The sequence below is a fragment of the Mobula birostris genome, chromosome 7 (assembly GCF_030028105.1).
Source record: "Mobula birostris isolate sMobBir1 chromosome 7, sMobBir1.hap1, whole genome shotgun sequence".
Taxonomy (NCBI): domain Eukaryota; kingdom Metazoa; phylum Chordata; class Chondrichthyes; order Myliobatiformes; family Myliobatidae; genus Mobula; species Mobula birostris.
In genome coordinates this window covers 125,564-152,412 of record NC_092376.1, presented here as the reverse complement: position 1 = coordinate 152,412, position 26,849 = coordinate 125,564, and the positions used below count along the sequence as shown (strand labels likewise).

General features: G+C 42.9%; 1 protein-coding gene across 3 annotated transcripts in view; it reads right to left on the bottom strand.

Moving 5' to 3' along the window:
• LOC140199932 (protocadherin-16-like) overlaps positions 1-26,849 on the bottom strand; it is a 454,953-nt gene that overhangs the window by 329,873 nt on the left and 98,231 nt on the right. The window lies entirely within an intron of this gene.

Below are 26,849 nucleotides of genomic sequence, written 5' to 3'. Positions count from 1 at the left end.
GACACTCGTGACATTGCTGATCTGCTGATGTCCATGCCAGCAGCTCCTTCCATTTTTCCTTGGCCAGCTCCTCTCTCACACCACTGCAATTTCCTTCACTCCACTGAAATACTGCTACATCAGACTTTATTTTTTCCCTATCAAATTTCAAGGTGAATTCAGTAATGTTGTGATCACTGCCTCCTAAAGGTCATTTTACCTTAAACTCCCTAATCACTTCCACTTCAGTACATAACACCCAATTTAGTATAGCTGATCCCCTACTAGGCTTAATGACAAACTGCTCTAAAAAGCCATCTCATTCAACAAACTCATTCTCTTGGGAACCATTTCCTACCTGATTTTCTCAATTGACCTGCATGCTAAAATCTCCCATGTCTATCATAACGTTGCTGCTTTGATACACCTTTTCTATTTCCTATAATCAGTGGTCCACAACCCAGCTACCGTTGGAAGGCCTTTATGTAACTGCCATCAAGGTCCTTTTACCCTTGCAGTTTCTTAACTCAACCCAGAAGGATTCAACATTTTCTGATTGTTTGTCACATCTTTCTACTGATTTGATGCCATTTTTTACCAGTAGAGCCATGCCACCCTCTCCGTTGACCTTCCTGTCCCTCGAATAAATGTGTAACCTTAGATATTCATAAGACCATAAGAACAAAAAACATAAGAGTAGAATTAGGCCATCTGGCCCATCAAGTCTGCTCCATCATTCAATCATGGCTGACCCTTTTTTTTCTCCTCCTCAACCCCAGTTTCCAGCCTTCTCCCTGTAACCTTTAATGCAGTGTCCAATTAAGAACCTCTCAATCTCTGCCTTACATACCACCCAATGACCTGGCTTCCACAGCTGCATGTGGCAACAAATTCCACAAATTCGCCACTCTTTGGCTAAAGAAATTTCTCCACATCCCAACTTCAGCCACGGTTCAGTGATGGCCACGACATCATACCTGGCAATCTGTAACAGTGCAACAAAATCATTCAACTTATTTCTTATAATCCACTTTGAATACTGTATTTCTACCTTTTTGATTCTGCATCCTTAATGCACTGATACTCACCCTGCTGGTTGCAATTACGTCCTATCATATAACCATATAACAATGTAACTATATAACACTTACAGCACGGAAACAGGCCATCTCAGCCCTTCTAGTCTGTGCCGACCTTTTACTCTCATCATCGTCTGCCTACCCTTCCTGACAGTCTGACTACACAGTATCTTTACTTTTTGACAATCCATCCTATCCTGTCCCTTCACTCTGGTTTCCACCCAACTGCCAAATTAGCTTACACCCTCCCCAACAGCTCTAACAAACCTGCCCACAAGAACATTTGTTCCCCTCGGATTCAGGTGCAGCCATCATTTTTTAACAGGGCATACCGTACCCAGAAGAGATCCCAATGATCCAACAAAATAAAGCCTTGCTCCCTTCCACCAGCTTCTCAGCCACACATTTATCTGCCAAGTCATCTGGTTTCTACCCTCACTGACGTGTGGCACAGGCAGCAATCCAGAAATTACTACCCAGGGGGTCCTACTTCTCAGCTTTCTACCAGCTCTCTAAATTCTCTTTTCAGGATCCCTTTGCTTTTCCTTCCTACATTATGGGTACCAATATGTACCAAGACATCTGGCCACTCCCTCTCTCTCTCTCTCTCCAAAATGTTATAGGTGCAATCCAAGATTGTCCTGACACTGGTACCTAGGAGGTAACATACCATCTGGGTGTACCATTCACGTCCAAGGATCTCCTGTTCATTCCCTTGATTACTGAGCCCCCCATCACTGCTGCTCCCCTCCTCTCCCACTCACCTTTCTGCACCACTGACCCATGTTCAGTGCCAGTAACATGGTGCAGTGGCATTCTTTTGTCATTACCAAGTCATTAGAAGTCTATGTGCAGTGGTATGTCACAGAGATTAGAAGTCTATATCCATTGGTGTCGTTGTCATCGTGGCTATCCCTCGAGGTCAAGGATGATGGTCTTCGTTCTGTTGACCTACTATGGGCTCTCAAGTGGCTTATGAGTCCAATCTTGGCTTTGAAAGTTCTTCTGCATTCAGGACAGGTAGTTCCATATGGCAGATCGGGCTTTGGTTGTTGTTGCCTCTCTTCCCATTTTCTTCTCTTTTCTTCTAATTCTGCACATCTGTTGGCTTCGAAAGTTGCTGCTCCTTCTCGGATGATGGCTTGCCAGAGTTTCCTGTCCTTAGCATTGGTTTCCCAAATGTTGATGTCGATGTTACATTTCTTCATGTTGGCTTTTAAGATGTCTTTGAATCTCTTCTGTTGTCCGCCTCTTTTACGTTTGCCTTCTTTAAGCTGGGAGTAGAAGATTTGTTTTGGCAGACGTTCGTCTTTCATCCGAACAACATGACCGCTCCATCTTAGTTGGTTCTTGATGATGTAGGCTTCAATGCTTGTTGTTTTTGCTTCATTTAGCACATTGACATTGGTTCTTCTATCTTCCCAGCTGATATTTAATGTGTTTTGAAGACAGCGTTGATGGAACCTTTCAAGTGCCTTCAGATGTCGTCGGTATGTTGTTCAGGTTTCTGATGCATACAGGAGCGTTGAGATTACCACTGCTTTGTACACTAACATTTTGGTGTCTGTTCAGATGTCACGATCATGAAAGACTCTTGTTCGGAGACGTCCAAAAGCTGTTCCAGCGCATTTAAGATGATGTTGGATCTCGTTATTAAGGTCGACATTGGAGGAGAGGTGACTTCCAAGATACGGAAAGTGGTCCACGTTTTCCAGGGTTGTTTCGCCAAATTGAAATGATGGTTCTATCCGATTTGTCTTGAGTCTCCTTTAGAGACTCAGCAATCATTACCATCTACAAAAGGAAAGGCGATCGATTCTAATGCGGAAATTATCGTGGAATTTCCCTGTTAGCAACAGCAGGAAAGATCCTCACCCGCATCATGAACAACCGGCTCAAGCATTTAGCTGAGAAGATCCTTCCAGAGACACAAGCCGGTTTTAGATCATCACGTGGAGCAATCAACATGATCTTCACAATGCAACAACTATAAGAAAAATGTCGTGAACAACTTCAACCTTTGTACATGGCATTCATTGACTTCACCAAAGCTTTTGATTCAAGGGAACTCCTACGGGATGTCCTATCCACCTATGGATGCCCTGAAAAGTACATTCGAATCCTGAGAGTCCTCCACGATGGCATGCTTGCCACAGACACGGTCAGCAACAGTAACTGTGAATCATTTCAAGTTAGATCAGACTAAAACAGGGATGCGTGATTGCCCCAACTTTGTTCACCATCTTCATTGCAACAATCATCCACATTCTCAAGGACGGCCTACCCCTAGGAGTCGAAATTGTCTATAGAACAGAAGGCAGACTTTTCAATCTTGCCCGTCTCAAATCCAAAACGAAGACATCCACGAGTTCCTTCATCGAATTTCAATACGCAGATGACAACAGTGTTGCAGCTCTTTCAGAAAACCACCCACAACAGATTCTGACTGCTTTCAACCGTGCATACACGAAACTTAGACTTACCACCAATTCCAAGACGATTCAGATCATCTATCAACCGTCACCAATTGAGACAAATCGGATAGAACCATTGGTGTACCTCAGTAATTGGAAGTCTATGACCAGTAGTGTACCACATTAATTCAAAGTAATTCAAACTACATTTGTTATCACATAATGTATAAATTATTCATCTTGAAATCTGCCTGCTTACAGGCAGCCTCAAAAGCAAGAAAGCTGAAGAACCTAATTAAAAAAAGCAAGTCCTAAAGTCCCATACGCAGAGAAACAAAAAGAAAAACAAGACAATCACACAAACAATAAAAGCAAGTAACAGCATTCTGAACTAGACCAGGTCCTTAGATACACTCCCCGTGCAACCAGTGAAATCCCATGCCTTTGTCTCATTAGCACGGCAGCTCGAGCAGTTCACGGAGAGAGATAAATGAACATCATGGGAGAGTGAGTGAAATCTGGCCAATCACTCAACGAATTCTCATAAGGCATGCTCCCCAATCCAGGTAACATCCTTGTAAATCTCCTCTGCACCCTTTCTATGGTTTCCACATCCTTCCTGTAGTGAGGCAACCAGATCTGAGCACAGTACTCCAAGTGGGGTCTGACCAGGGTCCAATATAGCTGCAGCATTACCTCTTGGCTCCTAAACTCAATCCCATGATTGATGAAGGCCAATGCACCATATGCCTTCTTAACTACAGAGTCAACCTGCGCTGCAGCTTTGAGTGTCCTATGAACTCAGACCCCGAGATCCCGCTGATCCTCCACACTGCCAAGAGTCTTGCCATTAATACTATATTCTGCCATCATATTTGACCTACCAAAATGAACCACCTCACATTTATATATTCCTATCCCTCTCCAATGCTACGGTAAAGGGGATAGAATTGTGATCATTATCTCCAAAATGCTCTCCCACTGAGAGATCTGACACCTGACCAGGTTCATTTCCCAATACCAGAACAAGAACAGCCTTTCCTCTTGTAGGCTTATCTACATATTGTGTCAGGAAACCTTCCTGAACACAGCTAACAAACTCCACCTCATCTAAACCACTTGCTTTAGGGAGATGCCAATCAATATTTGGGAAATTAAAATCTCCCACCACGACAGCCCTGTTATTATTACACCGCCTGGGAAGCGCCTGGGACTGTACTTGCTGGAATTTTGAAGAATGAGAGGAAATCTTATAGAAACATATAAAATTATGAAAGGTATCAATAAGATAGAGGCAGAAAAGTTGTTTCCACTGGTAGGTAAGATTAGAATCAGCAGGCATAGCCTCAAGATTCAGAGGAGTAGATTTAGGATGAAGATGAGGAAGGGTCTAATTTGGAGTATTGGGTGCAGTTTTGGTCACCTTCAGGTAAGATGTAAGCAAGGTTGAAAGAGTACAGAGAAAATTTACAAGGATGTTGCTGGATGTGGAGGACATGAGTTGTAAGGAAAGATTTAATAGGTTAGGACTATATTCCTTAGAACATATAAGATTGAGAGGAGATTTGATAAAGGTACACAAAATTATGAGGGGTATAGATAGTGGAAAAAGCTAGCTTGAATATTCTAAAATTGGGTGTGTCTGAAACCAGAGGCCATGGTGGTCATGGGTTAAGGGTAAAAGGTTAAAGGGGAACATGAGGGGATTCTTCTTCACTCAGAGGGTGGTGGGGGTGTGGAATGAGCTGACAGCACAAGAGGTGCATGCAAGTTCAATTTCAATGTTTAAGAGAAGTTTGGCTAGGTACATGGATGGTGGGGATATGAAGGGTTATGGTCCCTGTGCAGGTCGGGAGTAGGCAGTTTAAATGATTTCAGCATGAACTAGATGGTCCAAAGGGCCTGTTACAGTGCTGTACTTCTCATATACTCTATGACTCTAGGAACAGATTGGCCTATTGAGCCTGAACCAGCATCCATTATGGTTGGTCCATTTTCCTTTCTCAGTACCAGTCTCCTACCTTCTCCCTGTATCCCTTCTTGCCCTGACTAATCAAGAATATATCACCCTCTGCCTTAAATGTACCCATAATTTGGCCTCCACAGCCGCCTGTGGTAGCAACTTCCATAGATTCACCACTCCCTGGCTGAAGAAATTCCTCCTCAGGTCTGTTCCAAACAGACATCTCTCTATTCTGAGGCTGTGTCCTCTAGTCTTAGTCTCCCCCATCATGGGAAACATCCTCTCCACACCCATTCTATCATGGTCTTTCAACATTCAATAGATTTCAATGAGGTCACCCTTCATTCTTCTGAATTCCAGTGAGTTGGGGCCCAGGGTCTTCAAACACTCCTCATATTGCAAACCTTTCAATCCCGGAATCATTCTGTGAACCTCTCTTGAACCCTCTTCAATGTCAGCATATCCTTTCTCAGAGAAGGGGCCCAAAACTGCTCACAATACTCCAAGTGAGGTCTCACCAGTGCTTTATAAAGCCTCAACATTACATCCTTGCTTCTATATTCTAGTCCCCTCAAAATGAATGTTAACATCTCATTTGCCTTTCTCAGCACCGATTTAACCTGAAATTTAACCTTTCAGAATCCTACACAAGGACTCACGTTCCCTTTGTACCTTAGATTTTTTTTAAATATTCTCCCCATTTAGAGAATAGTCTGTACTTCTGTTCCTTCTACCAAAGTGTATAACCCTATACTTCACAATGTTGCATTCTATCTGACACTTCTTTGCCCATTCTCCTATCTGTCTAATTCCTTCTGCAGACTCCAAGCTTCCTCAATACGACTTGCCGCTCCACCTACAGTATCCTCATATTGTCCGCAAACATAGCCACAAAGCCATCAATTCCATCATCCAAATCATTGTCATACAACATAAAAGAGAAGTGGTCTCATCATAGACCCCTGAGGAACAGCTCTAGTCACCAGCAGCCAAGCAGAAAAGGCTCTCTGTATTCTCACTCTTTGCCTCCTACCAATCAGCCAATGCTCTATCCATGCTAGTATCTTCCCTGAAATACCATGGGCTCATAAATTGTTACGCAGCTTCACGTGTGGCACCTTGTCAAAGGCCTTCTGAAAATGCAAGTACTCTACATAACATCCACCGATTCTCCTTTATATCAGTCTTCACTGTGGTATATAGTAGTATACTTCACTGGTGGTATGCTGGAAGCTCGAGGGTGTCAAGGGGCAGAGGTGAGTGCAGTTGCTTTTACTAGGGAGGTGGTGTTTGGGAAACTGGAAGATCTGAAAGTAGATCAGTCATCTGGACTACACCCCAGCACTCTGAAAGAGATGGCTGAAGAGATTGTGAAGGCATTAGTAATGATCTTTCAAGAATCACTAGATTCTGGAGTACTGGAAAATTGCAGATGCCACTCAACTCTTCAAGGGGGGAGGAAGGTAGAAGAAAGAAAATTATAGGGCAGTTATCTTGAACTCAGTGGTTGGGTAGATATTGGAGTTGATTGTTAAGGATGTGATTTTTGGTGATATTGGAGGCACATAACAGATTAGGGTTAAGTCAGCATAGTTTCCTTGAGGTTTATTAGTTGAGGCACTGAGTTCAAAAGTCAGTAAGTTATGCTGGGGTGATTTTTTAGAAGACATTTAACTTCCTGCCTAGCTGCGTCCACAATGCACTGTAAGGGCAATAGAGTGAAAAGATAACTCGCCTTAAAGGCATAACCATTGATTGGAGTTGTCTGAAAATCAGCTTCAAACTGCAGTGCTTCATGTACCTATCAACTTTCTACAGTCTAGTGAATATAGTCCTAACCTATTCAACTTTCCCTATAACTCAAGTCCTTGCAAAATCCTTGTAAATTTTCTCTTCACTCTTTCAATCTTATTTATATCTTTCTTGTAGGTAGGTGTGACCAAAAGTGCACACAATACTCCAACTTAGGTCTCACCAATGCCTTATACAATTTCAACGTATCATCCCAACTCTTGAACTCAATACATTGAATTATAAAAGCCAACGTGCCAAAAACTTTCTTTATGACCCTATCTACTTGTGATGCCACATTCAATGAATTATGGATCTGTATTCCCAGATCCCTCAGCTCTACTGCACTCTTCAGTGCCCTACTGTTTACTGTGTAAGATCTACACTGGTTGGCCTCCCAAAGTGCAACACCTCACACTCGTCTGAATTAAGTTCCATCTACCATTTTTCAGCCCATCTTTCCAGCTGATCCAGATCCCGCTGCAAGCTTTGATGGCCTTCCTCACTGTTCACTACACCCCTAATCTTACTGTCATCAGCAAATTTGCTGATCTAATTTAGCACATTATCATTCAGATCATTGATGTAGATGACAAACAAAAACAGACCCAGCACTGGACCCAGCAGTACACCACTAATCACAGGCCTCCAGTCAGGGAGACAATCATCTACTGCCATTCTCTGGCTTCTCCTGCAAAGCCCCACGTCTAATCCAATTTACCACCTTATCTTAAATACCAAGTGACTGGACCTTCTTGACCGACCTCCCATGCAGGACATTGTCAAAGGCCTTGCTAAAGTCCATGTAGACAACATCCGCTGTCTTGCCTTCATCAACTTTCCAGGTAACGTCCTCGGAAAAACTCTAAGTTTGGTTAGACATGATCTACCACACACAAATCAATGCTGACTATCCTTAATCATTCCATGTCTATCGAAATACTCATATATGCAGTCCCTCAGAATACCTTCCAATAACTTTTTCACTATTGATATCAGGCTCACCGACCGATATTATCCTAGCATTCTTAAAACCGTTCCTAAACAATGGAACAACATTGCATAGCTATTTTCTAACCCTCCGGTACCTCACCTATTGCTAAGGATGTTTTAAATATCTCTGCTAGGGCTTGTGCAATTTGTGCACTAGCCACCCATAGGGTTGGAGGGAAGAACTTATCAGGCCTTGGGGATTTATCTATCCTAATTTGTTTTAAGACAACAAACACTTCTTTGTCTGTAATCTGTAAGAGGGTCCATGACCTTACTGCTGCTTTGCCTCACTTCTGTAGACTCCTTGTCTGCCTCTTGAGTAAATGCATAGAGATGAAAAAATCCTTTTAAAGTTCCCTAAATCTGGCTCCATGCATGGATTACCACTCTGATCTTCCAGATGACCAATTTTATTCCTTGCTATTCTTTTGCTGTAAACATATCTGTAGAAGTCCTGAAGATTCTCCTTCTTCTTGTTGTAGAATCATAGAGTCATAGATAAGTACAGCACAGTAAAAGACCCTTTGGCCCATCTAGTCTTCGCTGAAACTGCCTACTCCCATCAACCTGCACCAGGACACTATCTATGTACCTATCCAAACTTCTCCTTAACATTGAAATCGAACTTGCATGGACCACTTGTGCTGGCAGCTCATTCCACACTCTCACGATCCTCTGATTGAAGAAGTTTCCACTCATGTTCCCCTTAAACTTCTCACCTTTCATTCTTAACTTATGACCTCTGGTTGTAGTCCCATCCAACCTCAGTGGAAACAGCCTACTTGCATTTACCCTATCTGTACCCCTTGTAAGTTTGTATACCTTGTCTATTAGAGCAACCTTATGCCTTCTTTTAGCCCTCCTGATTTCTTTCTTAAATATTTTCTTGCATTTCTTGTACTCAAGTACAGTACCTCATTTGTTTCTACCTGCTATGCACTTTCTCCTTTTTTCTTAACCATGGCCTCAGCAGCTCTTGAAAACCAAGGTTCCCTAAACCTGTTATCCTTGCCTTTTATTTGGATAGGAACATGTAGACTCCATGCTCTCAATATTTCACGTTTGAAGGCCCACTTACCAAATACACCTTGCTTGCCAGATCCATTCTTATATCATCAAAATGGGCCTTTCTCTAATTAGAATCTCATCCGAAGGACCAGGCCTGTCCTTTTCCATAGTTACCATGAAACTAATGGCATCAAGATTACTAGATGCAAAGTGTTCCCCTGCACAAACTGCTGTCAGCTACCCTGTCTCATTCTGTAACAGGAGATCGTGTGGATAGTCAGAATCTTTTTCCCAGGGCTGGAATGGCTAGCATGAGAGGGCACAGTTTTAAGGTGCTTGGAAGTAGGTACAGAGGAGATATCAGGGGTGAGTTTTCTACGCAGAGAATGGTGAGTGCGTGGAATGGGCTGCCAGCGATGGTGGTGGAAGTGGATACGATAGGGTCTTTTAAGAGACTCCTGGACAGGTATAAGGAGCTCAGAAGAATAATAAACCTCGGTAATTTCTCAGTTAAGGACATGTTCAGCTCAGCTTTGTGAGCTGGAGAGCCTGTATTGTGCTGTAGGTTTTCTATGTTTCTGTCAGGTATTGCACACACATTAGTTGGGACCTCTATGTCCTGGTCAAAGAAACTTTCTTGAACTTATTTTACAAACTTTTTCCCATCCAGCCCTTCTACAATATGTGGAAAGTTAGAATCACCTACCATCACAACCTTTTGTTTCTTGCAGCAGTCTGCAATCTCTCTGCAAATTTGCTCCTCTAAATCCTGTGCACTGTTGGGTGTTCTATAGTATAATTCCATTAATGTGGTCATACCTTTCTTATTGCTTATTTCTACCTATAAAGCTTCACTAGGTGAGCTCTTCATTCTGCCTTATCTGCCATGATATATCCCCTCTCCCTTTAATCCCTCCACTCTATCATGTTTAAAACGATGGAAGCCTGGAATATTGAGCTGCCAGTTCTACCTCTCCTGCAAACAAGACTCCCAAATGACTACAATATCATAATTAGACATGCTGATCCATGCCCTAAGCTTTCCATCCACTTTTCCTACAGTAGATTGCTAAGGGAACAGAATAGACATATGGCGTGGATCTAAAGTCAAATGAGAAGTTTGCTTTTATTAGCTGGGCAAAGAGTAAAAAAACAGAAAAACAAATAATTCATTGAAAGTGGCAACACAGTTAGATGGAGTCTAAAAAAGCTTTTGGCACATTGGCTTTCAATATCAGTGTATTGAGTGAGGAGATGGAGGTTATTTTGAAGTTGGGTAAGACATTGGTGAGTCCTAATTGGGAGTACTGGGTGCAGTTTTAGTCACCTACCTACAGAAAAGATATAAATAAGGTTGAAAGAGTGGAGAGAAAATTTACAAGGATTTTGCCGAGTCTGGAGGACCTGAGTTATAAGGAAAGATTTAATAGCTTAGGACTTTATTCCTTGGAATGTAGAAGATTGAGAGGAGATTTGATAGAGGTACACAAAATAATGAGAGGTATAGATGGGGTAAATGCAAGCAGGCTTTTTCCACCAAGGTTGGGTGGGACTACAGCTACAGGTCGTGGGTTAAGGGTGAAAAGTTTAAGGAGAACACAAGGGAAAACTTCTTTACTCAGAGGGTAGTGAGAGGGTGGAATGAGCTGCCAGCGCAAGTGGTACATGTGAGCTTGATTTCAACGCTTAAGAGAACTTTGGATAGGTACATGGATGGGAGGGTTACGGACATGGACATAGACATAGACATAGACATGGACATACTTTATTGATCTCGAGGGAAATTGAGTTTCGTTACAGCTGCACCAACCAAGAGTAGAGCATAAATATAGAAATACAAAAACCACAAACAATCAAACAACAATATGCAAACTACGCCAGATGGAAATAAGTCCAGGACCAGCCTATTGGCTCAGGGTGTCTGACCCTCCACGGGAGGAGCTGCGAAGTTCGATGGCCAAAGGCAGGGACAACCTCCTGCGATGCCCAGTGTTGTATCTCGGTGGAATATGGCCAAAGTCCAACAGCAAAAAGTTCAATATCCAGGTTACAAACACGTTCCTCGATCGTAATATGATCAGGATTGCACCATCCGTTGTTAACCAGAACAGCAAGCCCCCAACTCCTTTACGCTTACCACTCTCAGTGCACTTCAGTTCAGCCCGAACGGTCTATGGTCTAGGGTCTAGGGCTATGGTCTGAGTGCAGGCCAATGGAAATAAGCAGTTTAAATTGTTCGGCATAGACTAGAGGGGCCAAAGGGCCTGCTTTTGTGTTACACCTTTCTATGACTCTATGAGGTTATATTAGAATTACACAAAACACTAGTCAGATCATAGCTTATCAACTGTGCACTGTTCTGGTCACTACATTACAGGAAAGTTACAGCACAGATGTAGAGAAAATTTATGAAGATGTTGTCAGGACTGAAGAAGTGTAAGTGTGAAAGCAGATTGGTTGGACTGGAATTGTTTCTGTTACACAGGAAGCCCTGAAGGTAGACATGGTTGTGTTTATAAAATTGTGAGAAGTCTAGAAAGAGTATAGAGTATAGACTGATTTCCCTCTCCAGACATAACTGGGAGCAGATTTTAACTGGGATTAGAAGGGAGATGAGAAAATAATTTTTCACTCAGAGAGTGGTGGGTTCTGAAACTCACTGGCTGACAGGGTGATACAGGCAGAAACTTTCATAGTTACAAAGTGCCTGGATATGAACTTACAGCCGTAACATACAGGGTATTTGGAGTTCATGCAAGCACCAAGTAGAAAACATGCAATTTAGTTGAGTCGTATCATAAAGAGCAGGGGTCCCAGAACAGATCTCTGTCAACAGCCTCCAGGCAGATTATGCTCCATCTACTACCTACCTCCTCCCACCCACCCCTGCCTTCTGTGAGGAAGAATCCACACAACCAAACTTCTTGGGATTCCATGCAGACTTTCAGAATGAGCCTGCCGTGGGGAACCTTATCAAATGTCTTACTAAAACCGATATACATCACACCCACAGCTCTACCTTCATCAAATTGTTTTGTCAGATCCTCAAAGAAGTTAGTGAGGCTCAGGAGGCAAGATCTGTCAGTCACAAAAACCCATCCCTAATCAGACTATGCTTCTCCAAATGCTTGTTCATCCTGTTTCTAAGCATCCTCTACAACTGTTTGCCTACCACTGATGTAAGACTCACTGGTCTATAATTCCCAGAATTATCCTTATTACTTCTCTTGAACAAGAAACAGGAATCATAGGAACATTTGAAACCCTCTAAACTTCTTTACTTTTCCTGTGGCAGTAAGGATACAAAGATCATTGCCAAAGGCGAGGCAATCTCTTCCCTCAATTCCTGTAGTAGCATGGAGTACATCCTATATAGCCCAGAGGAATTATCTATCCTAAGGATTTTCAAACTTTCCAACACATCTTCTTGCTTAACTTGACATATTCCACATGCGGTATTAGTCAAATTTACACTGACCTCCATACATCAAGGTCCCTCTCACTGGTGAATACTGAGGAAAGTATTCATTAAGGACCTGCCCTACCTCCTCTAACTCCAGGCACATGATTCCTCTTTTACTGATTGATCCTACCCTCACTCTAGTCATCCCCCGTTCTTCATATACATGTATATGGGCTTTCCTAATCCTACTCACCAAGGCCTCATGTCTCCTTCTAACTGTTCCAAGTCCCCTCTTAAGCTTATTTCTAGTTACCTTGTAACTCTCAAGGACTTTGTCTGGTCTTTGCTTCCTAGGTCTAAAGTAAGCTTTCTTCTTCCTCTTGACTAGATGCTCCACTTCTTTTGTCAACAAAGGTTCCTTCACCCTGCCATCCTTTCCATGCTCAAAGGGAGAAACCTACCCAGAATCCCATGCACGTGCTCTCTAAGCAACCTCCACACTTCCATTGTACGTTTCCCTGAGAACACCTGTTCCCTATTTACGCTTACAAGTTCTTGTCTAATAGCATCATAACTCGCCCTCCCCCAATTAAATACTTCCCCATACCATCTGCTTCTATCCCTGTCCAAGGTGATGCTGAAGTTCAAGGAGTTGTGGTCACTGTATATGAAATGCTCACCTGACAGACCTGTCACCTGACCTGATTCATTGTCTAATATTACAGTAGGTCCAGTATGGCCTCTCCTTTAGTTGGCCTGTTCATATCTTGTGTCAGGAATCCTTCTTGGACACACCTAACAAATCCCGCCCGATCAAAATCTTTTATACTAAGGAGGTTCCAATCAATATTAGGAAAGTTGAAGTCTCCCATGGCAGCAACCCTGTTATTTTTGCACCTTTCCAATATCTGCCTCCTGATCTGTTCCTCAGTGTCTCTACTGCTATTTCGGGGGCCTATAAAATATACCTCATAAAATGATTGCTCCAATTTCTGACCCACATCCACACTGGCTCAGTAGATATCCTCCCTTTCTGCAGTTGTGATACCATTCCCCCAGCTCTATTAACCTCCTCCCTGTTGCTTTTGAAACATCTAAATCCCTGAACATACAGCAGTCATTCCTGCCCTTGTGACAGCAAGTCTCCGCAATGGTCACAACGTCGCAATTCCCTGTATTGATCAATGCTCTAAGTTCATTGTCCTTGTTTCTGATAAAGTAGACACATTGCAATGCATTCAACTGATTGCAATTATGACCCTTCCACAGCCTTTGCTTCCTCACCATCTCTGAACATATCCTATCTACCTTTATGCAGACTGCTCCACCTTCTGACCTATCACTCTGATTATCATCCCCCTACCAAACTAGTATAAACTTCCCCAACACCTCTAGCAAACTTGCCTGTAAGGACATTGATCTAAATGTTGTGTTCTGACTTCTACTCTTGGAATGAATATCAATCCTTGAGAAAGTGTGGGAGGGATTGACCCAAATAGACACAGGATGAATATTTCTAAATGTTTGGAGAGGATAAGGAAATTGGGAATATCTTTGGTCCAAAGAAAGTAAGTAAGGAGGAACTGCTTCTAGTGGCAGAGAGCTGGTGGTCAGAGTGAAGGGGATCTGTGTAGGAGGGAAGGGAAGTGATTTTCTTCACAGAGAACTTTGGAATGGAACACAATATCTGAAAGGCTGCAGGAAGCAGAAAGACAATTGGATGTATAAATGAAGAGGGAAATGATTGCTTGTTATAAGATAAGAGTGAAATAACATTGTGATTGGAGAATTCAGCAGCACAAAAAATCAGTTGGCCATTTGTTTCTTGGATCAACTGGCAAAACTCTAAACACTACGATTCAGCAAAACTATGTCCAATTTGTGCATTTTGCGTTAAAATGGACTTCCTTGGTTCTAATTGTGTTTCTTGCAAAATTTTGTAGAACATTTGATGTATGCTTTTCTTGTGAATGTCGCTACATGATGCTACAGTATGTGCCTGTAAGCTTTTCATTGCACATGTGCACACACAAACTGTGCATATGACAATGAACTCAACCTTGACTCTAACTTGTACCATTGTTCCTTTGGAATGCAAAGAGTCCCAATAAAGATCCTAGGAGATGGCAAGAAAGTGAGAGAGTGGGATACAGAGTTAAAGAAACAATGATATGACAGTGCATTGTAGATGTGCAAGAAAAGCACAGATATGGAGAAAGATTAAGGAGTGTAACCAATACTCATTGGGGTTCAGAACAAGGAGAGCATCTTCACAAAGCATAGGAGTTTTGTTGAATATTGAGAAAATGGTTTGTCTGATATATTCTGAACTAGGGAGTAATATTTATGATTAGAGGGATGGAGGTGAGGGGACAAAGAACATAAGAAACAGGAGTAAGCATTTGGCCTTGTGCGTGCTTCACAATTCATGAAGTTCACGTACAATAGACAATAGACAATAGGTGCAGGAGTAGGCCATTCGGTCCTTCGAGCCAGCACTGCCATTCACTGTTATCACGGCTGATCATCCACAATCAGTATCCAGTTCCTGTCTTATCCCCATAACCTTTGATTCTGCTATCTTTAAGAGCTCTATCCATCTCTTTCTTGAAAGCATCCAGAGACTTGGCCTCCACTGCCTTCTGGGGCAGAGCATCCCACATATCCACCACTCTCTGGGTGAAAAAGTTTTTCCTCAACTCTGTTCTAAATGGCCTACCCTTTATTCTTAAACTGTGGCCTCTGGTTCTGAACTCACCCATCAGCGGGAACATGCTTCCTGCCTCCAGCGTGTTCAATCCCTTAATAATCTTATATGTTTCAATCAGATCCCCTCTCATCCTTCTAAATTCCAGTGTATACAAGCCCAGTCGCTCCAATCTTTCAACATATGACAGTCCCGCCATCCGGGGAATTAACCTTGTGAACCTACATGGTTCTATTTTAATGCCTTCTTGCTTCAAAATACCCATATCTCTTGATTTCCTTCCATAATGTCCAAAATCTATCAGCCACCTATGCAGGATGCAATCAAGTATTGTTGATAGGGCTATAACTGTGCTATTTACTGTAGCACACCCACACTGTGTACCATTTCCATGGCACCCTCGACTTCCTGGTCCGCAGCACCCCAAAGAATGAGAAGAGAGTGCATGATTACTGTGTGCTAGATTTAAACTCTACCAGTGCTGTGACATCAACAGCTATATGGAAGCTAGTGGGAGGGGCTGCAATACTCCTTAGATGGGCCAACCCCAGCCTCCCATGGGGGACTGGCTATCAATGAACAGGTAACTTACTGCAACATTCCATTCCTCAAAAGACACAGTACTGTGACACTCCACTAAACTACACACAAAATATAACACTATACCCAGAATTATCAGCCTACCAATTATGACCTTGTGTATTACAGTAGTCCACCAGTCTCCCAACACCTCAAAAGACCACCAACTTTCCCCTGGCATATAGTAGTAGTTATGGAGCTGGCCCCCTGCTTTCCTGATCTTGTTTACTGACTGCGGTATATGGAGCCAGGTGAGTAACGTTCCTAGACTCATCAATGACTGAACTGATCACTTGGCTGTCCACTTCCTACCTGCATACAGGTGGAGGCTGAAGAGCAATCTCCAGAGATAAGGACAACAAAGGGGTCATCACAAGAGGCAGAGGAGCAGCTAAGTGATTGCATTTAGTCCATGCTCTGGTCCTTGTTCAAGGACTCATCAGAGGATTTGAACAAATACACCACGGTTGTCATGGGCTTTATTAAAAGGTTGCAGACAAGTGTGTTCCCTCAAAATCTTTCTGAGTGTTCCCCAATCAAAGGCCCCAGATAAACTGTGAGATCCCCAATCTGCTGATGGTCACATCAAGGACTTTCAGGTCTGGTAACCTAGTAAAATACAAGAGGTCTAGGTACAATCTCTGGAAAGCCATCTCACGGGTGAAGTGGCAATTCTGAACTAAAAGCGAATCACTGAAGGATGTAGCAGGGCTTGGATGCTATCACCCCCTACAGAAGTAAAACCAAGTGACGTAGGTGACAACAAGGCTTAGTTCCGAGTTTCATGCTGGCTTTGACCATCAAAACATGGAGGAGCCTTCACAAACTCCCACAGCTTCCAACGATCCTGTGATTTCAATCTCTGTGGCCAACGTGAGAGCATCCTTTAGGAGGGTGAATCCACAGAAAGTATCCGGCTCAGTTCCAAAGACCTGTGCTGATCAACTAGCTGGAGTGTTCTCTCACTAGTTGGTCAGCATAGGTCTTTAGAACTGAGTTTCCTCACATAAACAGCCCCAGTCAATTCAGAATGGCAACAACAGCTGATTATTGACTTCAGCAGGAGAAAACCGGAGGAGTATGAGGAGGTTTAAATGCAAGTTCAAAGTAAATTTTTTTATCAATGTACATGTATGTCACCATATACAACTCTGAGATTCACTTTTTTCTGGGTATACTTAATAAATGCAGAAAAGAATAACAACCATAATAGAATCAATGGAAGACCACACCAGCTGGGTGTTCAACCAGTGAGCAAAAGGCAAGAAACTGCAAGTGCAAAAATTAAGAAACATGAGAAGAAGCATCCTTGAAAGTGAGTCCATAGGTTGTGGGAACAATTCAATGATGGGGCAAATGTAGTGAAGTTATCTGCTCTGGTTCAAGAGCCTGATGGTTGAGGGGTAATAGCTGTCGCTGAACCTGGTTTGTGGGTCATAAAACTCCTGTATCTTCTTCCTGATGGCAGCAGCAAAAGGCGAGCATGGGCTGGGTGGTAGGGGTCCTTGATAATGGATGCTGCTTTCCTGTAACAGTGCTGCGTGTAGATGTTCTGAATGGTGTGGAGCACTTCATCTGTGATGGACTGGGCTGTATCCACTCTTTTTGTAGGATTTTCCACTCAAGGGCATTGGTGTTTCCATACAAGGCCATGATACAGCAGTCCATAAACTCTCCAAGACACATCTATACAAGTTTGTCAAAGTTTTAGATGCCGTGCCAAAGCTTCACAAACACTTAGGAAAGTAGAGGTGCTGCCGTGCTTTCTTCGTAATGACACTTATGTGCTGAATCCAGGACAGATCCTCTAAAATGATAACACCAAGGAATTTAAAGTTGCTGACTCTCCCAACCTCTGATACCTGGATGAGGACTTTAGATCACTTAGTTGTCCCTCTCCTATCTGCATACAGAGGCTAAAGGACCAAGCTCCAGAGATTAGGACAACAAACAGGTGGTCACGAGGGGCAGAAGAGCGGCTATGGGATTGCTTGAGTTGGTGGACTGCGCCCTGTTCAAGAACTCATCTGCACATTTGAATGAATATACTTTGGTTGTCACGGACTTTATTGAAACAGTTGAAGATGAGGGCGTCCTGCAAAATCATTCAAGTCTTCCCTAACCAGGGGCCGAGGATGAACCATGAGATCTGCAAACTGCTGAGAGCCAGGTTAGAGGCATTCAAAGTTCAAAGTTCAAAATACATTTTTTTTATCAAAGTATGTGTTTAATATACAACTTTGAGATTTGTTGCCTTACCGGCAGCCAGATAACAAAAAACCTGACAGAACCCACAGAAAGTAAAAATAAATCATGAAAACAATTAAAGTAAGCAAATCACATTTAGAACGAAAGCGCGACCTCAGACACAAAGCTCAGAGTAGTCGGATAAGGCCCACAGCCCAAGCCTCAGTTCAGCACATTGCAGAGTAAGTGCCACCGACTCCGCAGGCCACATCCTCAGCCTCAGTGCAGTGAAGAGCAAAGCAAATGTCATGGAGCAGCGAGCAGAACTGGCCAACCCCTGGCTTTGGTCCTGACACCCTGTCTTTTCAACCCATCTGGCTTGGCATTCAAATCATCCAAATATTGGGTCATTCCTTGTTCTTGGACCAGATCCCTGCCACTTCAATACACACAGGGCCTGGACTCTGCCGCCATGTGGCCCATACCCAACCTTTGCAAATTGGCCCGGGGCTTAGATCGATCAAAACTCGGTCTCAGTTTAGGTGGCTCTCCTCTGCTCCAACTTTGCGTCGCTCCGCTCACCCCAACTTTATTCCAAATAGGCACTGACTTCTCCTCAAACATGCCTCGAATTCGTCCCAACTTTGTCTTGCATCCGCATGCTACAACCCTTAAATCACCCTTGTCTTCACTCGGCTCTTCATTGTTTGCGGTGATTGTTTATTGTAAATTTTTTTTTAATGGAAAAAGTGTTATTAATAAAGTATTTAGTTGTACTTCTTGTTTCAAGTCCTTGGTGTTATCATTTCAGAGGACCTGTCCTGGGCCAAGCATGTAAGTGCAATTATTAATAAAGCACGACATTGCCCCTACTTCCTTAGGAGTTTGCAAAGATTTGGCATGGCATTTAAAACTTGGACAAGCTTCTCTAGACATGTGGTGGAGAGTATATAGATGGGCAGCATCACAGCCTGGTATGGAAACACCAATGCCCTTGAATGGAAAGTCCTACAAAAAAGTAGTGGTATGGCTCAGTCCATCATGGGTAACAAACAAGAGAAAATCTACAGATGCTGGGAAATCCAGGCAACACACACAAAATGCTGGAGGAACTCAGCAGGCCAGTCCACATCTGTGGAAAAGAGTACAGACAATGTTTTGGGCCAAAACCCTTCAGCAGTCCTACCGAAAGGTTTTGGGCCAAAATGTCGACTGTACTGTTTTCCATAGGTGCTGCCTGGCCATCACAGGTGAAGTGCTCCCTACCACTGAGCACATCTACATGAAACGTTTTCACAGGAAAACAACAGCCATCATCAGGGACACCCACTATCCAGGTCATGATCTTTTCTTGCTGCTGCCATCGGGAAAAAGGTACAAGATCCTCAGGACTGGTACAGGAACAATTATTATCCCTCAACCATCAGGCTCTTAAGCTAAAGGGGATAACTTCACTCAACTTCACTTGCCCCATCATTGAAATGTTCCCACAACCTATGGGCTCACTTTCAAAGGCTCTTCATCTCATGTTTTCAATATTTATTGCTTATTTATTTATTATTATATTTTATTTCTCTTTCATATTTGCACAGTTTGTTAACCTTTGCACTTTGGTTGTTTGTCTATCCTGTTGTGTGTGGTCTTTCACTGATTCTACTGTGTTTCTTGGATTTACTGTGTATGCCAGTAAGAAAACAAATCTCTGGGTTGTATATAGTGACATACAGTATATGTACTTTGATGATAAACTTACTTTGAACATTTCCTCCACAATCTCCATCAGCATAGGTGTGCCACAAGACTGTGTGTTTAGCCCCCTTCTGTACTCACTTTATACTCATGACTGTGTGGCCAATGTCATATTTAAGTTTTCTGATGACATCAGCGTCATTGGCCAAGTCAAAGGTGGTAACAAATCAGCATATAGGAGGAGATTGAAAATTTGACTGAGTGTGCCACAACAACCTCTTACTCAATCAATGTGTCCTTCTTCTGATTTTATACACTATAACAAAGTTGGTTCCTTAAGGTTATTACAGCCGGGGGTGGTAATGGGGACAAGCTCCCACTACCTATTAAATGCTCCCAATGGCATCTGCCTCAAATAGTCTCTGATAACCAAGTCCAGCTCCTGGCCTTCACGCATAGCTCAGCTACTAAGCCCAGCAGAACCGTTTCTACTGACAGGAGAAGGGGCAAACGCAGGTTACTGGCACCTTAAAACCAGTCGCTTCAGGCAGATGGGGCTCATCAGCCGTGGTTGGCAGCTCATCGAGGAGAAGGAAAACTCTGATGTGAAACTTCTGCTGCCTTGCAGCTGTACCTACTCGTGGAAAAGGCTTCAGGAGTAAGCCCCAAGGGAAAAATCTGGAGCTGGATAAGCAGTCATACGTTGGGTTCAATGTTGACTGGCAACTCCTGTGATGCCACTGGTACCAAACTGTATCAGTTTCTATTATTCCTTTGGGTTCATCAGATGCATGGAGATGAGGAGCTTCCTGCACAGGCAACGGCTTGCTCCCCATATCACATTGCCTGGGCTTGCGCATCTAGACAGCTAGGACACAACATCCATGGTTGACCTTGACCAATGGAGGCCTCACCTTAACAAAACTGCTCTTTAATGCTCTGGCTCTATTCATCATCCCTTTAGACAGAAATAACCAAGAAAATGCTGCAGGGCATAATTGGCTCCAGGGCATGTAGGGATAGTCAATAAATGTGGACATTGTCAGTGACATCCACACCCTGTGAAATAAATGAATCAAAAGTAAACAATGACTTCTACAAGTGGAAAACAAGTGTTAATGTAAGCACTCGCCCTTGACATTACTAAGTTCCTCATCAGCAGTATGCAGAGGGTCACGCAGGGGGTCTAGCTGCATACATGCTGTGGCTACAAGCATTGGATATCCTGTGATACAGTGAAGCATTTTGGATACAGTATATACCAACTATAAAACAGCATTACTGGCCTATTCTGTTGAAGGCTTCAGTTCAGAGAGGCATTGGCTCTAGGTAAGCTTCTGCTAAGGTTCCCTCTTTTTTCTCTGTTACTGTACCTAAATGGCTGTTGTGTGTTCTTCATGCCAGATGTCAGAGTCTTGGGAGACCCAGAATCCCAGGGAACTACATTTGTGTGAAGTGCATCCGGCTGCAGCTCCTTGAAGACCATGTTAGGGATCTGGAGCAGCAGCTGGATGAACATCAGCTTGTACAGGAGAGTGAGGAGATAATCGATCAGAGTTACAGGGAAGTAGTCACCCTGAAGTAGCAGGAGACGAGTAGCTGGGTGACAGTCAGGAGAGCAGTAAGTGCAGAGCACCCTTGTGGCCATTCCCCTCCTGGATTCTGTTGTGGGGGTCGGGGGGGGGGTGACCTCCCAGGGGAATGCCATGAAGAATAGGTTACTGGCACTGAGCATAGGTTTGTGGTGGAGAAGGGAAAGATGGAGAAGAGGGGAGTGGTAGTGATAAGGGACTCAAAAGTCAGGAACAGACAGGAGATTCTGTAGATGTGAATGGGACACCCGAATGGTATGTTACCTCCCAGGTGCCAGGGTCAGGGATGTCTCAGATCATGTCCACAACATTTTGGAGAGGGAAGGAGAGCAGCAGATGTCTTGGTACAAATTGGTACCAATGACATAGGAAGCAAAAGCAACGAGGTCCTGAAAAGAGAATTCAGTGAGCTAGGTAGAAAGGTGAGAAGCAGGACCTCCCGAGTAGTAATTTCAGGATTGCTGTCTGTGCCACATGCCAGTGAGGGTAGAAACAGGATGATGTGGCAGATAAATGTGTGGCTGAGAAGCTGGTGCAGGGGGCAGGGCTTCAGATTCTTGATTCATTGGAATCTCTTCTGGGGGAGGTATGACCTGTAAAAAAATTGACGGGTTGCACCTGAACCTGGTGGGGACCAATATTCTTGCAGGTAGGTTTGTTAGAGCTGTTGGGGAGGGTTTAAACTAATTTGCCAGGAGGGTGGGAACCGGAGTGAAGGGACTCAGGATAGACAGATGGTAGAAAAGCAAATACAGCATACAGTCAGACTGTCAGGATGGTCAGGCGACTGATAGGGCAAAATTGCAGTCAGCAGGGTGAGTATCAGTGCATTAGGAATGCAGAATCAAGAAGGTAGCAAATACAGTACTCAAGGTGGCATATCTCAATTCACGGAGTATAAGAAATAAGGTGGATGATTTTGTTGCATGATAACAGATTGTCAGGTATGATGTGACCATCACTGAATCATGGCTGAAGGATGGTTGTAGTTGGGAGCTGGATGTCCAAGGTTACACGTTATATCGGAGGGATAGGAAGGTAGGCAGAGAGGGTGGCATGGCTCTGCTGGTAAAGAATGGCATCAAATCAGAAGAAAGATGTGACAAAGGATAAGAAGATGTTGAATCTTTGTGGGTTGAGTTAAGAAACTGCAAGGGTAAAAGGACATTGATGGCAGTTATATACAGGTCTTCCAACAGTACCTGGGATGTGGATCACAGATTACAATGGGAAATAGACAAGGCATGTCAAAAGGGCAATGTTATGAGATTTCAACATGCAGGTCGAATGGGAAAATCAGGTTAGAAAAGGCTCTCAAAAGAGTGAGATTGTTAAATGCCAATGAGATGGTTTTTTAGAGCAGTTTGTTGTGGAGCATACTTGGGGATCAGCTAAACTGGATTGGGTATAATGTAATGAACCAGAGGTGATTAAGGAGCATAGGTAAAAGAACTCTTAGGAACCAGTGATCACAATATGATTGTGTTCAACTTGAAATTTGGTAGGGACAAAGTAAAGTCTGATGTAGCAGTATTTCAGTGGAGTAGGGGAAATTACAGTGATCTGAGAGAGGAGCTGGCCAAAGTAAATTGGAAGGAGATGCTGGCAGGGATGTCAGCAGAGCAGCAATGGTGTGAGTTTCTGGGAAAAATGAGGAAGGTGCAAGATAGATGTAATCCAAAAACAAGTACTCAAATGGTAAAATAATACAACCGTGGCTAACAACAGAAGTCAAAGCTAATGTAAAAGCAAAAGAGAGGGCATACAACAAAGCAAAAATTAGTAAGAAGACAGAGAGCTAGGAAGCTTTTAAAACCCTATAGAGAGGAACTAAAAGACTCATTAGGAGGGAAAAGATAACACATGAAAACAAGCTAGCAAACAAGATCAAATTGAAGCGTAAAGTCTTTTCAAGTATGTAAAAAAAATAACAGAGAGATGAGAGTGGATATAGGACTGTAAGAAAATGAGGCCGGAGTAATAATAACAGGGGACAAGGAGATGTCAGGTGAACTAAATGAGTATTTTGCATCAGTCTTCACTGAGGAAGACACTAACAGTGTGCCAGATATTGAAGGGTGTGAAGGAAGAGAAATGAATGCAGTTACTATTACAAGGCAGAAGGTAGTCAAAAAACTGAAAGACCTAAGGGTACATAAGTTACCTGGGCCAGATAAACTGTACCCTAAGGTTCTGAAAGAGGTAGCGGTAGAGATTGTGGAGGCATTAGCAATGATCTTTCAAAAATCATTGGACTCTGGCATATGACAGAGGACTGAAAATTTACAAATGTCACCCCACTCTTTAAGAAAGGAGGAAGGCAGGAGGAAGGCAGCAGAAAGGAAATTATAGACCAGTTAGCCAGACCTCAGTGGTTGGGACGATGTTGGAGTCAATTGTTAAGGATGAAGTTATGGAGTACTTGGAGACACAGGACAAGATAAGACAAAGTCAGCATGGTTTTCTTAAGGGAAAATTTTGCCTGACAAACCTATTGGAATTCTTTCAGGAGATTACAAGTAGGATAGGTAAACGTGATGCAGTGAATTAGGACTTTCAAAAGGCCTCTTACAAGGTGCCACACATGAGGCTGCTTACCATGTTAAGAGCCCATGGCTTTACAATAAAGTTACTGGTATGGTTAGAGCATTGGCTGATTGGTAGGAGGCAGTGAGCAGGAATAAAAGGATCTGGTTATCTGCCAGTGACTAGTGGTGTTTCACAGGGGTCAGTGTTGGGACCGTTTCTTTTTATGCTGTTTATCAGTGATATAGATGATGGAGTAGATAACTTTGTTGCCAAGTTTGCACATGATACAGAGATTAGAAGAGGGGCAGGTAGTGTTAAGGAAATAGATAAGCTACAGAATCACTTAGACAGATTAGGAGAATGCCCAAGAGAGTGGTAAATGAAATACAATGTTGGAAAATGCATGGTCATACACTTTGGTAGTAGAAATAAATGTGCGGACTATTTTCTAAACGGGGAGAAAATCCAGGAATCTGAGATGCAAAGGGACTTGGGAGTCCTTGTGCAGAACGCCCTGAAGGTTAACTTGCAGGTTGCGTTGGTGGTGAGGAAGGCAAACGCCATGTTAGCATTCATTTCAAGAGGTCAAGAATACAAGAGCAAGGATGTGATGCTGTGGCTTTATAAGGCACTAGTGAGGCCTCACCTTGAGTATTTTGAACGGTTTTGAGCCCCTCATCTATGAATATATGTGCTGGCATTGGACAGGATTCAGAGGAGATTCACAAGAATGACTCCAGGAATGAAAGGGTTATCATACTAGGAACTGCACTTCCCAAATGCATGACCTCTACAACTAAGAAGGATGAGACCAAGCAGTACCTGGGAGCTCCACCACCTCCAGGTTCCCATAAGACTATACAAGATAAGAGTAGAATTAGGTCATTCAGCCCATTGAGTCTGTTCCAACATTCCATCGTGGCTGATTTATTACCCATTTAAATCCCATTCTCCTGCCTTCTCCCTGTAACCTTTCACACCCTGACTGATCAAGACCCTATCAACCTCTGGTTCAAATATAACCATATAACAATTACAGCACGGAAACAGGCCATCTCGGCCTTTCTAGTCCGTGCCGAACTCTTACTCTCACCTAGTCCCACCGACCTGCACCCAGCCCATAACCCTCCATTCCTTTCCTGTCCATATAGCTGTCCAGTTTAACGTTAAACAACAACATCGAACCTGCCTCAACCACTTCTGCTGGAAGCTCATTCCACACAGCCACCACTCTCTGAGTAAAGAAGTTCCCTCTCATGTTACCCCTAAACTTTTGCCCTTTAACTCTCAACTCATGTCCTCTTGTTGAATCTCCCCCACTCTCAATGGAAAAAGCCTATGCATGTCAACTCTATCTATCCCTCTCATAATCTTAAATACCTCTATCAAGTCCCACCTCAACCTTCTACATTCCAAAGAATAAAGACCCAATGTGTTCAACCTTTCTCTGTAACTTAGGTGATGAAACCTAGGTAACATTCTAGTAAACCTTCTCTGTACTCTCTCTATTTTGTTGACAACTTTCCTATAATTTGGTGACAAAAACTGTACACAATACTCCAAATTTGGCCTCACCAATGCCTTGTACAATTTCAACGTTACATCCCAACTCCTATACTCGATGCTCTGAAATATAAAGGCCAGCATACCAAAAGCTTTCTTCACCATTCTATCCACATGAGATTCCACCTTCAGGGAACTATGCACCATTATTCCTAGATCCCTCAGTTCTACTGCATTCTTCAATGCCCTACCATTTACCATGTTGACTGTTCCTAATCAGACCCTGTCTATCCAGATAATTATATATACCATCTCTAAGAATACTTTCCATCAATTCACCCACCACTGAGGTCAAACTCACAGGCTAATAATTGCTAGGTTTACTCTTAGAGTAAACCTTTTTAAACAATGAAATAACATGAGCAATAAGCCAATCCTCCAGCACCATCCCCGTTTCTAATGACATTTGAAATATTTCTGTCAGAGTCCCTGCTATTTCCACACTAACTTCCCTCAATGTCCTAGGGAATATCCTGTCAGGACCCGCAGACTTATCCACTTTTATATTCCTTAAAAGCTACAGTACTTCTTCTTCTTTAATCATCATAGTTTCCATAACTTCCCTACCTGTTTCCCTTATCTTACACAATTCAATATCCTTCTCCTTAGTGAATACCGAAGAAAAGAAATTGTTAAGAATCTCTCCCATCTCTTTTGGCTCCACACATAGCTGTCCACTCTGATTCTCTAAGGGACCAATTTTATCCCTCACTATCCTTTTGCTATTTACATAATGGTAGAAACCCTTGGGATTTATTTTCACCTTACTTGCCAAAGCAACCTCATATCTTCTTTTAGCTTTTCTAATTTCTTTAAGATTCTTTTTACATTCTTTATATTCCTCGAGCACCTCATTTACTCCATGCTGTCTATATTTATTGTAGATCTCTCTTTTTTTCTGAACCAGGTTTCCAATATCCCTTGAAAACCATGGCTCTCTCAAACTTTCAACCTAACAGGAACATAAAGATTCTGTACTCTCAATATTTCACCTTTAAATGACCTCCATTTCTCTATTACATTCATCCCATAAAACAAATTGTCCTAATCCACTCCTTCTAAATCCTTTCGCATATCCTCAAAGTTAGCCTTTCTCCAATCAAAAATCTCGACCCTGGGTCCAGATCTATCCTTCCCCATAATTATATTGAAACTAATAGCACTATGATCACAGTACCCGAAACGCTCCCCAACACAAACCTCCGTCACCTGACCTATCTCATTCCCTAACAGGAGATCCAACACTGCCCCTTCTCTAGTTGGTACCTCTATGTATTGCTGCAAAAAACTATCTTGCACACATTTTACAAACTCCAAATCATCCAGCCCTTTTACAGTATGGGCTTCCCAGTCTATGTGTGGAAAATTAAAAT